This window comes from Arvicanthis niloticus, chromosome 20 (assembly GCF_011762505.2).
Source record: "Arvicanthis niloticus isolate mArvNil1 chromosome 20, mArvNil1.pat.X, whole genome shotgun sequence".
NCBI classification, from domain to species: Eukaryota; Metazoa; Chordata; class Mammalia; order Rodentia; family Muridae; genus Arvicanthis; species Arvicanthis niloticus.
Genome location: NC_047677.1, coordinates 44,512,716 through 44,524,548, shown reverse-complemented (window position 1 = coordinate 44,524,548; position 11,833 = coordinate 44,512,716). Strand labels below are relative to the sequence as shown.

At 42.9% G+C, this 11,833-nt stretch overlaps 1 long non-coding RNA gene across 1 annotated transcript; it reads right to left on the bottom strand.

Annotated features, from left to right (window-relative positions):
• Window positions 1-1,951: 1,951 nt before the first annotated feature.
• Window positions 1,952-6,435, bottom strand: LOC143435175 (uncharacterized). The gene is made up of 2 exons (XR_013105236.1): window positions 6,329-6,435; window positions 1,952-2,173 (listed from the first exon to the last, which is right to left on the bottom strand). It is a non-coding gene; the product is annotated as an uncharacterized LOC143435175 (long non-coding RNA).
• Window positions 6,436-11,833: the final 5,398 nt, after the last annotated feature.

Genomic DNA, 11,833 nt, shown 5'->3' with positions numbered 1-11,833 from the left:
GGCGGCAACGCTCAAAAAAAAAAAAAAAAAAAAAAAAAAAAAAAAAAAAGTGTTACTCAGTGACCTGATTTTGCTTATACTTAATTACAAAACTTGAAAAACCACCCATTCCTCAGGGCGGCAACTTCATAGAAAATTGCATTATCAGGTTTCTGGAAACACCAGACACCCACCTCTGTCCTTTCTTATTATTCTAAAACTCTTTTTTAGGATAATGAGAGTTTGAACTGGGTGTTAGTCTTTTTTAAAATCGGGTAAGAACCTGAAGCCAGGATAATTGAAAACAATTCGATTTTAGGTTTTTGTTTTTAAGCAACTAAGTTTAAGTATTGCTTCCAGTATATATTTGCTCCAGGAGCTTGGGTAACTTACTGGTCTTCCCGAGCCTCCTTCGAGAATGTGTTGAGAATAGAATGAACTGTGGTTTGACTATGCAGTATACACAAACCATCCGAGTTTGAATGGGATTTTAATGACTCACTTCTACACAGACAGTATGTGTGTAGACAGAACTGATGGGATTTCTTATCTAAAATTAGCTTTGAAAATGTGGTGATTGGTACAGGCACAGTGGTTCACATCTGTAATCCCAGTCATTGGGAAGTAGAAGTAGGAAAATGAGTTTAGGACCAGTGTGGGCTACAGAGTGAGTTCAAGGCCAAGCTGGGCTTCATGCTATCTGGTCTTTAAAAAATTAAGGCAGCTTTGGTTCTTGGTGAATCTTGTTTTAATCCTCTCTCTCTCTCTCTCTCTCTCTCTCTCTCTCTCTCTCTCTCTCCCTACCTCACCCCCACTCCTTCCCATATATCTAGGACCACATGAGTAACACTATGGAGAGAAATGTGACAGGAATTGATATCTTTAATTTAATAAAATATAAACATAGAAACACCACTGAAAAGGAAGAAGACAAATCTGGTCTTGGGTGAAAGAGGTGTGGGCCATACACATGTAAGGCCAATATAATAGGTTCTGTATGTAGAATATGTAAAAAAAAATTTTACAGATCAATGAGAAATATAACACAATGAAAAACAGCAAAGAGAAGAATAGGCAGGTTGCAAAACAGAGAGCGCAGTGTGTGTGAACTGACCTCAGAGAGTGAGGTGTGTGTGAACTGACTTCAACTTTCTGGTACATAGTGAAATCCGTTTCCATGGCCTTCAACCTAACTTTTTAAAGTTAAAAGCAATCATCGTCGTTAGTGCAGAAGGTAGAACACTGGAATCAACAGGCACTTGCTGGGAGAAATCTGAGTTACTAGAAACTTGTGGGGAACCTATTTGACAGCAGTTAGTAAAGCTGAAGGGAGCACACCCTAGGATTCATTACTAAGTATTTATCCTAGACAAAGATTATACTTTTAGTTCATGTGACAAATAGAAGAAACACAGCTTGAATGGGGGGGGGAGCAGAGAGTGGCAAAAGCTACTCATTTAATAGTAGGAAACTAGGTAGGTTATTATTTTCATAGACTGGATTATGATACATAGGTGAAAAAAATCTGCCAGAAATACATATTCTAAAGTGGATAAACCCCCAAAATAGAAACAAAATGAGTGAGGTGAGGAAGTGGCTCCGTTGGTAAAGGGACTGCTGTGCGGACATGAGGACCTGAGTTCAAATCCCCAGAATCTATAGAAAAAGCTTGGAGGTGCATACCTGTAGTCCCAGAGAGATAAGCAGATTCCTGGAGCTTGGTTGGTTAACCAGCCTAGCCACACATCATTTGGGACATAAGGGGTGAATTTCAGGTTAATGAGAGACTCCTCAAAACAATAAAAGGCGGAGTTGAGGAAAATACCAGACATCCACAGCTGTCCTTTCTATCTGCAGGCAATGTTCAGATACCCACACTAACAAGTACGACACACGCACGTGCGCGCGCGCGCGCGCGCACACACACACACACACACACACACACACACACACACACACACGACACATCATATACATATAAAAGAAGCAACATTAGTTTAATTGGTAGAATAAGCACACACAGCACACATTTTTTTTAGAAGATTTAAAATATACAAAACAACATAGGGTATTGTTTATATATAGCCAAACATGATGTAGTCGTGGAATCTGGAAGCTCCTGGGAATAAACAGGTTCTTCAAGGATAGGATTTCCTCTGAGGAGCAGCACCGAAAAGAAAGGCAGCTGGGAGATCTGCAGGGGATTTAAGAGCCCACCATACTTGAATTTAAGGTGTACATTAGGCAAACAAACGGTCACTGTATTATGCCTTATTTCTCCATATATAGCATAAATATTTTATAATACCTTTAAAAAAAAAAACCTAAGAACGTAAGTACTAGACACACAAGCAGGAGGGCGTATAGGGATTATGGGGGAAGAACAATTTAGAAATGGTCCCCATTTAAGAAACTATGAATTCTGCCGGGCGGCAGTGGCGCACGCCTTTAATCCCAGCACTTGGGAGGCAGAGGCAGGCGGATCTCTGAGTTCGAGGCTAGCCTGGTCTACAGAGTCAGTTCCAGGACAGCCAGGGCTACAGAGAAACCCTGTCTCGAAAAACCAAAAAGAAAGAAAAAGAAAAGAAACTATGAATTCTAGTAAGTTCCAAAGAACTCCCCAACTCACTTGTTTTGAGATAAGGTGCCATGTATACTGGTCTGGAACTTGTTATAGCTGAGGAGGACCTTGTTCACCTGATCCTCCTGCCTCCACCTCCCAAATGGTGGAATTTGTGCAAGATCTCTAGCAGCTGAGCCACATCCTAGCCCAACAGTTCTCATTTGGGGCGTAAGGGGTGTATCACTTTTCTTAGGGCTGACATAATAAGTCATCACAAGCTTGGTGACTAAACTCTGGGGTTAGAGAGGCCTCTGTGGTTAAAAAGCACTTGCTACTCTTGCAGAAGATCTGGGTTCAGTTCTGTGGTGGTTTGAATATGCTTGGCCCAGAGAGTGGCACCTTAGGAGGTGTGGCCTCGGAGGAATGTGTCACTGTGGGCGTGGTCTTTAAGACCCCCTTCCTAGCTCCCTGGAAGCCAGTCTTCTGCTTGCCTTTGGAACAAGATGTAGAATTCTCAGCTCCTTCAGAACTAGCCCTACCTGGATGCTGTCATAATGATAATGGACTGAACCCCTGAACTTGTAAGCAAGTCCCAATTAAATGTTGTCCTTTGTAAGAGTTCCTGTGGTCACGGTGTCTCTTCACAGCAAGGAGACCCTAACTAAGACAAGTTCCCAGCACCCATGAGGCAGGCCACAACTGTCTGTAACTCTTGTCCCAGGGGATCCAATGCCTTCTTCTCTCCTCTGGCATTTACACGCACATCACACACACACACACACACACACACACCACAGGCAAAACATTCATACACATAAAATACAATAAATAAATATTTTTAAAAGTAACTAAAATCTGTTCTTTCACATGCTCTCCTTTTCAGGTTCAAAGGGAGAATGTTTCCTTCCTTTCTTTTTTCTAGTTTTTAATGGCTCCTAGACTTTTAAGGCTTATAGTTTCACAAATATCAGTCTCTGTTCTCTCTGAAGGTAGACTTCTTCCCTGTGTCTCTGTGTCTGCAATCCACTTCTTTCTCTGAAAAGGACTTCAGTCATAGAATTCAGAGCCTGAATCCACCATGATAATACCTTGAGATCCTTAATTTAACCACATCCGTCGAAACTCTGTTGCCAAATGACATCACACTCACAGGTATTGGGGACTCATTAAGACTCAGGCATATCTTTTCGAGGGACACAGTTCAACCCATTATCAGGGATGTGTATCTGTTACTTTACTTTCATTGGTAAAAACTCAAGTGTATAAAATTGAGATGGCAGCTGGGTGGTGGAGGCAGAAGCAAGCAGGTCTCTGTGAGTTTGAGGTTAGCCTGGGCTACAGAGAGAATGCTGGAACAGCAAGGGCTACACAGAGAAACCCTGTCTTGAAAAAGGAGGAAGGAAGGAAGGAGGGAGGGAGGGAAGGATGGAGGGAGGGAGAGAGGGAGGAAGAGAGAAACAGAGAGAGAAAGAGAGAGAGAGAGAGAGAGAGAGAGAGAGAGAGAGAGAGAGAGAGGATTGAGATGGTTAGGTTAATATTGTCAGCTTTGTAATGCCTAGAATTATTTGAGAGATAGTCCTCTAAGCATGACTGTGCAGGATTATCCTGATTGATTTCATTGACATGGGAAGACTCACACAAGGTGGTTACTATCATGATCTTGGCAGGGATTCCTGGACTGAATAAAAAGAATGAAGCCACCTGGCCACAGGGTCTCTGCTCCTAGGCTGTGGATGTAACCTGACCAGCTACTCAAGGCTCCCACTGCATTGACTTCCTGGCATAAAGGACTGCACCTTGAACTATGGGCAAGTCTACCTAGAAGCTCTTTGTATCCATTACTTTCTTTACTTGTGGCTGTGAGCGGCATCACAGAAACAACTTCAGCAAGGAGGTGGTTAGCTCTTAAGTCTGTCATGGTTGGGGAAAATCATGGAAACCAAAGAGTAAGGTGACTGGTCACATTGCATTCAGCTCACTACCACTTTTTTTTTTTTTTTTTTTTTTTTTTTTTTTTTTTTAAAGACAGGGTTTCTCTGTGTAGCCCTGGCTGTCCTGGAACTCACGCTGTAGACCAGGCTGGCCTCATCTACCTGCCTCCTGAGTGTTGGGATTAAAGGCATGTACCATACTGGTTCCAGCTACTTTCCTCTTTTTATTCAGTCTGTTACCCTGGCCAATGGAAGGGGACTGTACATGTTCAGGCTGGGTCCTCTCTCAACTCATCCTTTCTAGAAACATCCAGACAGAGACACACAGAGGTGGTTCCTGTGGTGATTTAAAGTCTAGTCAACTTGAAGGGGCTAACTACCACAATGTTTAAAATAGTTTCATAAATATAATTTTTTTAATGGGTACTGTTTTATGATGGACATAGGTCCCTACTGATAGGTGTCTGAGTTTCTGCCATTGGTAGGTTTCTTATATAAAATGCACAACTAAACTGTGTGTACGAGTGTGTGTCTTAGGGTTTCATTTCTGTGAAGAGACACCATAACCAAGGCAACTCTTATAAAGGCAAACATTTAATTGGGACTGGGTTACAGTTTTAGAGGTTCAGTCCATCATAGCAGGAAGCGTGGCAGCATGAAGGCAGGCATGGTGCTGGAGAAGGAACTGGCAGTTCTACATGTTGAATCAAAGGCAACAGAAGAGACTGACTTCCAGGCAGCTAGGAGGAGGGGAATCATTGCCCACTTCCCTCAACCCCCAGGAAGGTGACACACTTTCTCCAACAAGGCCACACCTCCTAATAGTGCCACTCCCTGGGCAAGCATTTTCAAACAACCACAGTGTGTGTGTGTGTGCGTGTGTGTGCATGCACACACACATGCTTATGACTGCAGCCATAGGAATTAGCTACATGGTTTATTTAATATATAAATGGCTCAGCAGTGAAGAGCATTGGTTCTTCTCCTGAGCTCAGGTCCCTGGACCGTGTTGGGCAGCTGACAGTCCCCTGTAGCTCTGCTTCCAGGAGACCTCCTATTCTCTTTTTGCCTCAGTGGGTACCCGAACTCACGTGACCTAAACTCACAGCCACACACCCACATACTAAAATAAGTCTCTAAAATACAACTACATATATCTTACTGAAATTACATAATTACTGGAATCACTTGAGCAACCATCCCACAGTAAGACTATGTGGCTATATTAGAATGACAGCACAACAAATATTAATATTAATCACCTTTGCAGTGTCATTGCAGCAGCCCTGTGACGGCTGACCACTTTGGGTAACTCGTTTGGACTCTTTAATTTTGTTCAGCCCCGTAATCTTGTCCTGGTTTTTGTTCGTCGGTTTGTTTTTTGTTTTGTTTTGCTGATTTTGTTGTTGAGACTTGAAACCAAACACATTATTGAGTCCTAGAGGTCTGAAACTCAAACGAAGCCAGAACATTTGGGGCTTTTTGTTTGCTTGTTTGTTTTTAATGAGGACACACAGGAGTAGAGTGATTTCATAATTAGGGTTGGCCAACTAACTAATTATTAGCTAAGCAGGGCCATTTCAGTACTGAAAGTCAGGTCTTCTGACTTGTTAGTATTGCTACTCTATGCTAAACCGCCCGTAATACTATCTGGTTAGGCCAACTGCTGTGTGCTACCGTGCTAAGTGCTTTCTATATGCACCCCTCATTGGATTTTAAGGGACATTTAATTCTCAAGGTCTAGGGTGTTTGATGTCTTATACATGTACATATGTCATGGGGGTAGAAGCCGGAGGCACCTGGTCACATTGTGTATGAAGTTGGGAAACAGAGAGAGATGAATGCTGTTGCTTACCTCTCTTGCTCCTTCCTCTCCAGCCCATGGAATGCTGTCTCCCACCTGTAGAGGGAGTCTCTCCACTTCAGGGTGTGTATGTGTGCACGTGCATGTGTGCATGAGCGGGTGTCTGTGTATGTGTATGTAATATAGCTAGTTACACATGCTATACAGTGTTTACTTCTTCTTTATGCCTCAAGAGAGCTCTGTTTTACGCAGTTTTCCTTTGTCTTGGGACTCAAGAGAGTTCTCATTTGGCAGTATTCCATGAGCTGCTAGAGGACGTGCCCCAGCTGTTCTTCCTTCTTGGTTCTCTTTCTCTTGAAGGTAAGCCTACAGAGAAGAGCCTCGGCAGGGGCAAGATACTTAGGGTTGCTGTTTAATAATAAAACGTTTGTCTAGCTTGAGTCAAAGTCACTTTGCTGTGGTCGCTGACCTGCCTGAGTTCTCTTTGGACCAGAACTGCATTTAGCACCTCATCATAAAACAGCAGGAGATTAAGCAACAAATTAATAGCTTTTGACCAGATGCCTCTCTCTTGTCAGGCTAGGGGGAAGTTTGGAGCAATAAACTTCTATTGACTCAAGAGAAGAGAATCATGCTACCAAAAGGAAAAATTTTTACACAAGCAAATATGGATTAAACGCACATAAATTCATATACAGATTCATGCACATACATTCATAAATCTCCATCTTAACCAGTTGGGCCCAGCTTCCATGCTATCTCATAATTACATACTCATACACACACATCCATATTTACATATGCATATGGAGCAAAAGACCAAGAGCCAGTGCAGAAAGAACTCACTCATTCTGGATGAAGAATGAGCTCCAATCTTTATTGCATAGAGAGAGAGAAAAAAAAACTTCTACTGTTTTATTGCTAAATGAGCCAAAACCAAATCTGTAAGAAGAAAGCTTTGTTCTCTTTAGTAAGACTAAGCCTACCTTGCTATTAAGAAAAGACTTGTTCTGTCCCATGGTCAGGAGAAGCTTGCCTGCTCCTTCTGCTCTCTCTGCAGCTTCTTCTTTTTCCTTTTCCCCTCTGCATTCTGTATTTTGCTCTCCTAATATTTGTAATTTCCTTATAATTTTTTAGTTATTCTACTCGGCATTCTCCTTCTAATCTTGCTCTCTCCTCCTGCTCTGATGTCACAATGCCCTTGCTCCCAATGCCTTACTCTCAAAGCCTTTACTCCCAATGCTATGTTTCCAATGTTATCTCTTCAATGTTATATTTTCCAGTGTGATCTTTCCTAGTCTTTTGTACTTTTTCTAGGAGAATAGATCACACCCACCCCCAACACATACTTTTTTGTTTTACTAGAAATTCAAACATAAATTGAATAAGAAGTTTGCAACAGAAAATGTTTACAATGCATATCCATTTAAGAGTAATTATCCGGCTAAACATTCATCTGTCACCAGTTTCCATAGGTTCATGGAAAGATTACTTTAGTAACTAAGTTATTAGTGAAGTTTTGTATAGATAAACCCAGTCAATATTTTATCTTCTGTCCTTGCACCTACCATAAATTATTAGTTTCCTTTTCGTGGCCTTTGGTTTTACAACCTCTTGAAATGTGCTCTAAGTTGCAGATGCCTGCTTGCTATCTCAGAAGCAATTAACTCATGGCAATTGAAGACTGGCAGAGTCCTCATTGCAGTTTTGACATCAGAGAGAGCTTTAATAACAATCTTATTATAAAGGGCTTAATAATTACTAGTATGATTTTAGTAATTCTTATAGGATCATCATTAAGAATTAAGAAGTCATCTATTTGTCTATATAGCATCACTATAGGACTGTACATCTTCATTGTTCTGCAGAGATCTGCTCAGAAGGGTGGGCTAATACCTAGTGATTGTTATATACATATATATTTAATAAAAACAGAAAAGGCATATTAATAGCAGGAATCTCTCCTAAAATGAAATTCTCCTCGACCTTGTCTTAAGGAGCAAATCTGTCACCGGGCGGTGGTGGCGCACACCTTTAATCCCAGCACTTGGGAGGCAGAGGCAGGCGGATTTCTGATTTTGAGGCCAGCCCGGTCTACAGAGTGAGTTCCAGGACAGCCAAGGGTACACAGAGAAACCCTGTCTCAAAAAACCAAAAAAAAAAAAAAAAAAAAAAAAAAAAAAAAAAAAAAAGAGCAAATCTGTCATAGATTTTTATCCATGGCAGATCCATCTCAGGATCTCAGGAAGGTCACCTGCTAGTTTTTTTGGGTTTTTTTTTTTAACTTCTCCTAGATGGTTCCTGGCAATGAACCTAGTTTCCTGACAAACCTAATGAAGCTATTGCATGAATCATGGTGTTCACAAACACAATATAGCAACGGGGATCATCCAAAATGGAAGCTCTGCCTCTACTTGGCATTATTTCTTTTTTAAAGATTTATTTTTATTAATTATACAGTTGTGTCTGTTCATATGAGGGGATGTGCAGGACCCTGTGGGGGCCAGAAGAGGGCGTTGGATCCCCTAGAGCTGGAGTTATGTGACTGAGGAGCCTTGTTCTGAGGCTGGGATCTGAACTCCACCCTCTGCCCTCAAACTCTAAACAACTGACCTACCTACCCAGCCCCTCATATTATTTCTTTACTATGTACTTTCAAAGGAATAAGATACCAGTTAACATATATGAATGTATTTAAAACTACTGGATAAGTGCTGTTCAGTAATTTGTTTCTTAACAATCTAGGTCAGGATATATACATGTAAGTATGACATGGAAAGATGGCAAGGAGCCACACTTCAATCCTTGCCACATGAGGATTAAAAAAAACTCCACCAACAGGAGAGATATACTTATGACTCAGAGCCCAATAAATGACAGAAAGGGCACATGGGGTCACCAGTGTCTCTGCTACCAATGGCCTCAGTGGACACTATGAACCAGAAGCGGGATGCAGTTTTGGGCAGCTTAAGAATCTCGATGAAGGGCTTAGCATCTTGTGTAGTGAACAGTACATGAGTTGGTCTCTGTCTCCCAGGCTTCCATGGGTTTTCATGACATGGTGTTTGCCGGGACCTCATTTTATTGCCTCAGTAGCTAAGGGAGCACCTTGGGCTCTCAAAGTCAGTTCACCCTGTGTCCCACAGAAAAACAGCCTCACCCCGAATCTCATGCTCTCTTATTGCTGCTGCCTGGCAGTCCTTCCCAGGTGAGCAGTCTGGGCACATTTAAATTGATACCTGTTACAAAGATTCCCTTGGCTCTTGTCATCTTAGAGGCAAGAATTCAGTCAAGAGACAGCCCGGAAGCAGTTTATTTAGCAAAGCAAAGCAAGCACGCCAAACAGATTGAAGTGGATTGTCCCAAGGGAGGGTGACAGCACATCGAGTCCTCTGTTGTGGATTTTAAGGAGTTTGTTTTAAAAATAAATATTTATGAGGTGGGTGGATGGCGCATTTACAGGTAAGGTGACTCTTTACAAGTCGTAGTGGGCTGGATCCTTCCTCTAAGGTGATTCTGCCTGGGATGCTCTAGCAAAACCTACAAAGGAAAAAGGGGCCAAAACCATGGTGTGAAGTATTAGGAGGTTTCCCTGTTTCAGATAATTGTCGGGTCATCAAGCAACATATCTGACAAAAGCAACTTAAAAGCAGGAAAGGATTATTTTGGCTCATAATCCCAGGGTTCATTTCAGTCTGTGAGCACTGAAGCAGCAGCTAGTGTCAGACATTGTGAAGCAGAGATGAATGCCGACCCTTAGCTCAGGTCTCCTCTTACCTGGTGTAGGACCTCAGTCCACAGAATGCTGTCTCCTTTTGTGGGATGAATCTCCCATTTCAAGTAACCTCATTATCTAGATAGTCCCTCACAGACTCATTCAGTGGCTCTAAGTCTGCTACATGATTCTAAAGCATCAGGTTGACTCTATTTTGTGCTAGGCCTCCATCTTAGTACTTAACTAGTTTGCCCTAAACTGAAATCCCTGTAAGGTGAGTTCCCAGAAAACAGCTTGACTTAGTGAGTGACACTCACCCAAGACGGACAGACTGTAACCATCTGCTTCGTTAACATAAGGATATGACTTAACTCTTGGTTTTGTTTTTGTGGTTGTTTTTGGCTTTTGACACTTGCTTACACAGACACCCAAGGATTCTGTTGGGTTGGCTTGACCACTTAACTTAGCAGAGCAGACCAACTTTTTGCTCACTTTGCACAGATATTGAAGGTCCTCTTGTGGTTTTCCCTTTTAAAAGCCATCTCTGTACCCTTCCAGCAGGACACATCTGAGACTTGGTTTTATGGGTATCAAACAATAGACCCTGTATTTAAAACTGGATCAAGTCTGAGGTCTTTAACCCAGGGGTCTCAAACTCCACAACACTATCATATACCTTTTTCTTCATGCTGCCCAGCCTATCCCTAATCATTCATAGCAAACTAACACATCTAAGTAATTAAGTTTCTTAGTGTTACAAATTAAGTTAATTAGTGTTACAAATGTAACACTAAGCAATCTCCGGAAATGCAAAGTCTATAGAAAACATTGTTAACAATTTGGAGAGCTCTATGACGTCCCCCCTCCCCCCAAAGATTTCTAGAATGCTCTCAAGATACTGGAACATGATTGAGTTCTCACAGGGCCCCCACCCTCCCAGTTACCATCTCCAGGTACATGCTTCGCTTGTGCCCAGAGTCCCCTAAACAAAGTTTCAGTTCACCGCTCCATAGATGAGTTATCTGATGGGCAAGCTCTTGCCTTGCAGCACCCCATAGTGAGGCACCCACGGGGGCGAGCAGCATCAAGCAGGAGCCAGCGCGAGGCGCCAACTTCCTTTGGACTCTCAACGGCTGAGCCCCGGGTGGCAACAGAGGCTGAGGGCAGCTCTACCAGAGCAGCCACCGTTGGGACCCGCTTTGGTGGTCTGAGGTTCGAGACAGTCTCCCACCAATTTGCAGGAAGGCGAGTGAATGGTGGTTGCAAAGCTTGGAGGGGCGGGTGTATCAGCTACCACCTGGGAAGTGCCGGGCTCCTGTTAGGTCCGGTGCATCCAAGTCTGATTATCAATCCGCGTCTGAGTATCTGACTCCACTTCCCCGCCAGCTCCTTTTTAAAAGTGAAAGTCAGACGTTAGGGGTGAGGCACCTGGAAGTAAATGATTAGTATGTATGGTGGGGAGGGGGGTGACGGAGATGAAGGAAAGAAACAAGGAGAGATAGAGAAGGAGAAAGAAGCCAGGAGGGAGGGAGAAAAGCTGGAAGGGAGGAACTGGACAGACTGCAGGAGGGAGGGAGGGATGGAGGGAGGGAGGGAGGGAGGGAGGGAGCCTGGCTGGGAGGGAGGGAGGTAGGGAGGGAGAGAGAGAGAGAGAGAGAGAGAGAGAGAGAGAGAGAGAGAGAGAGAGAGATATTCAGAGGGCAAAACAAAACAAAAACCACAGGCTGAGGAGGCTCAGCAGTTAAGAGTACTTGCTATTTTTGCTGAGGACCAGAGTTGCGTTCCCAGCACCTATAGTTTGGAGCATAGGCATGTGGAAACCGTTCAGCAAGGCTTTTCTG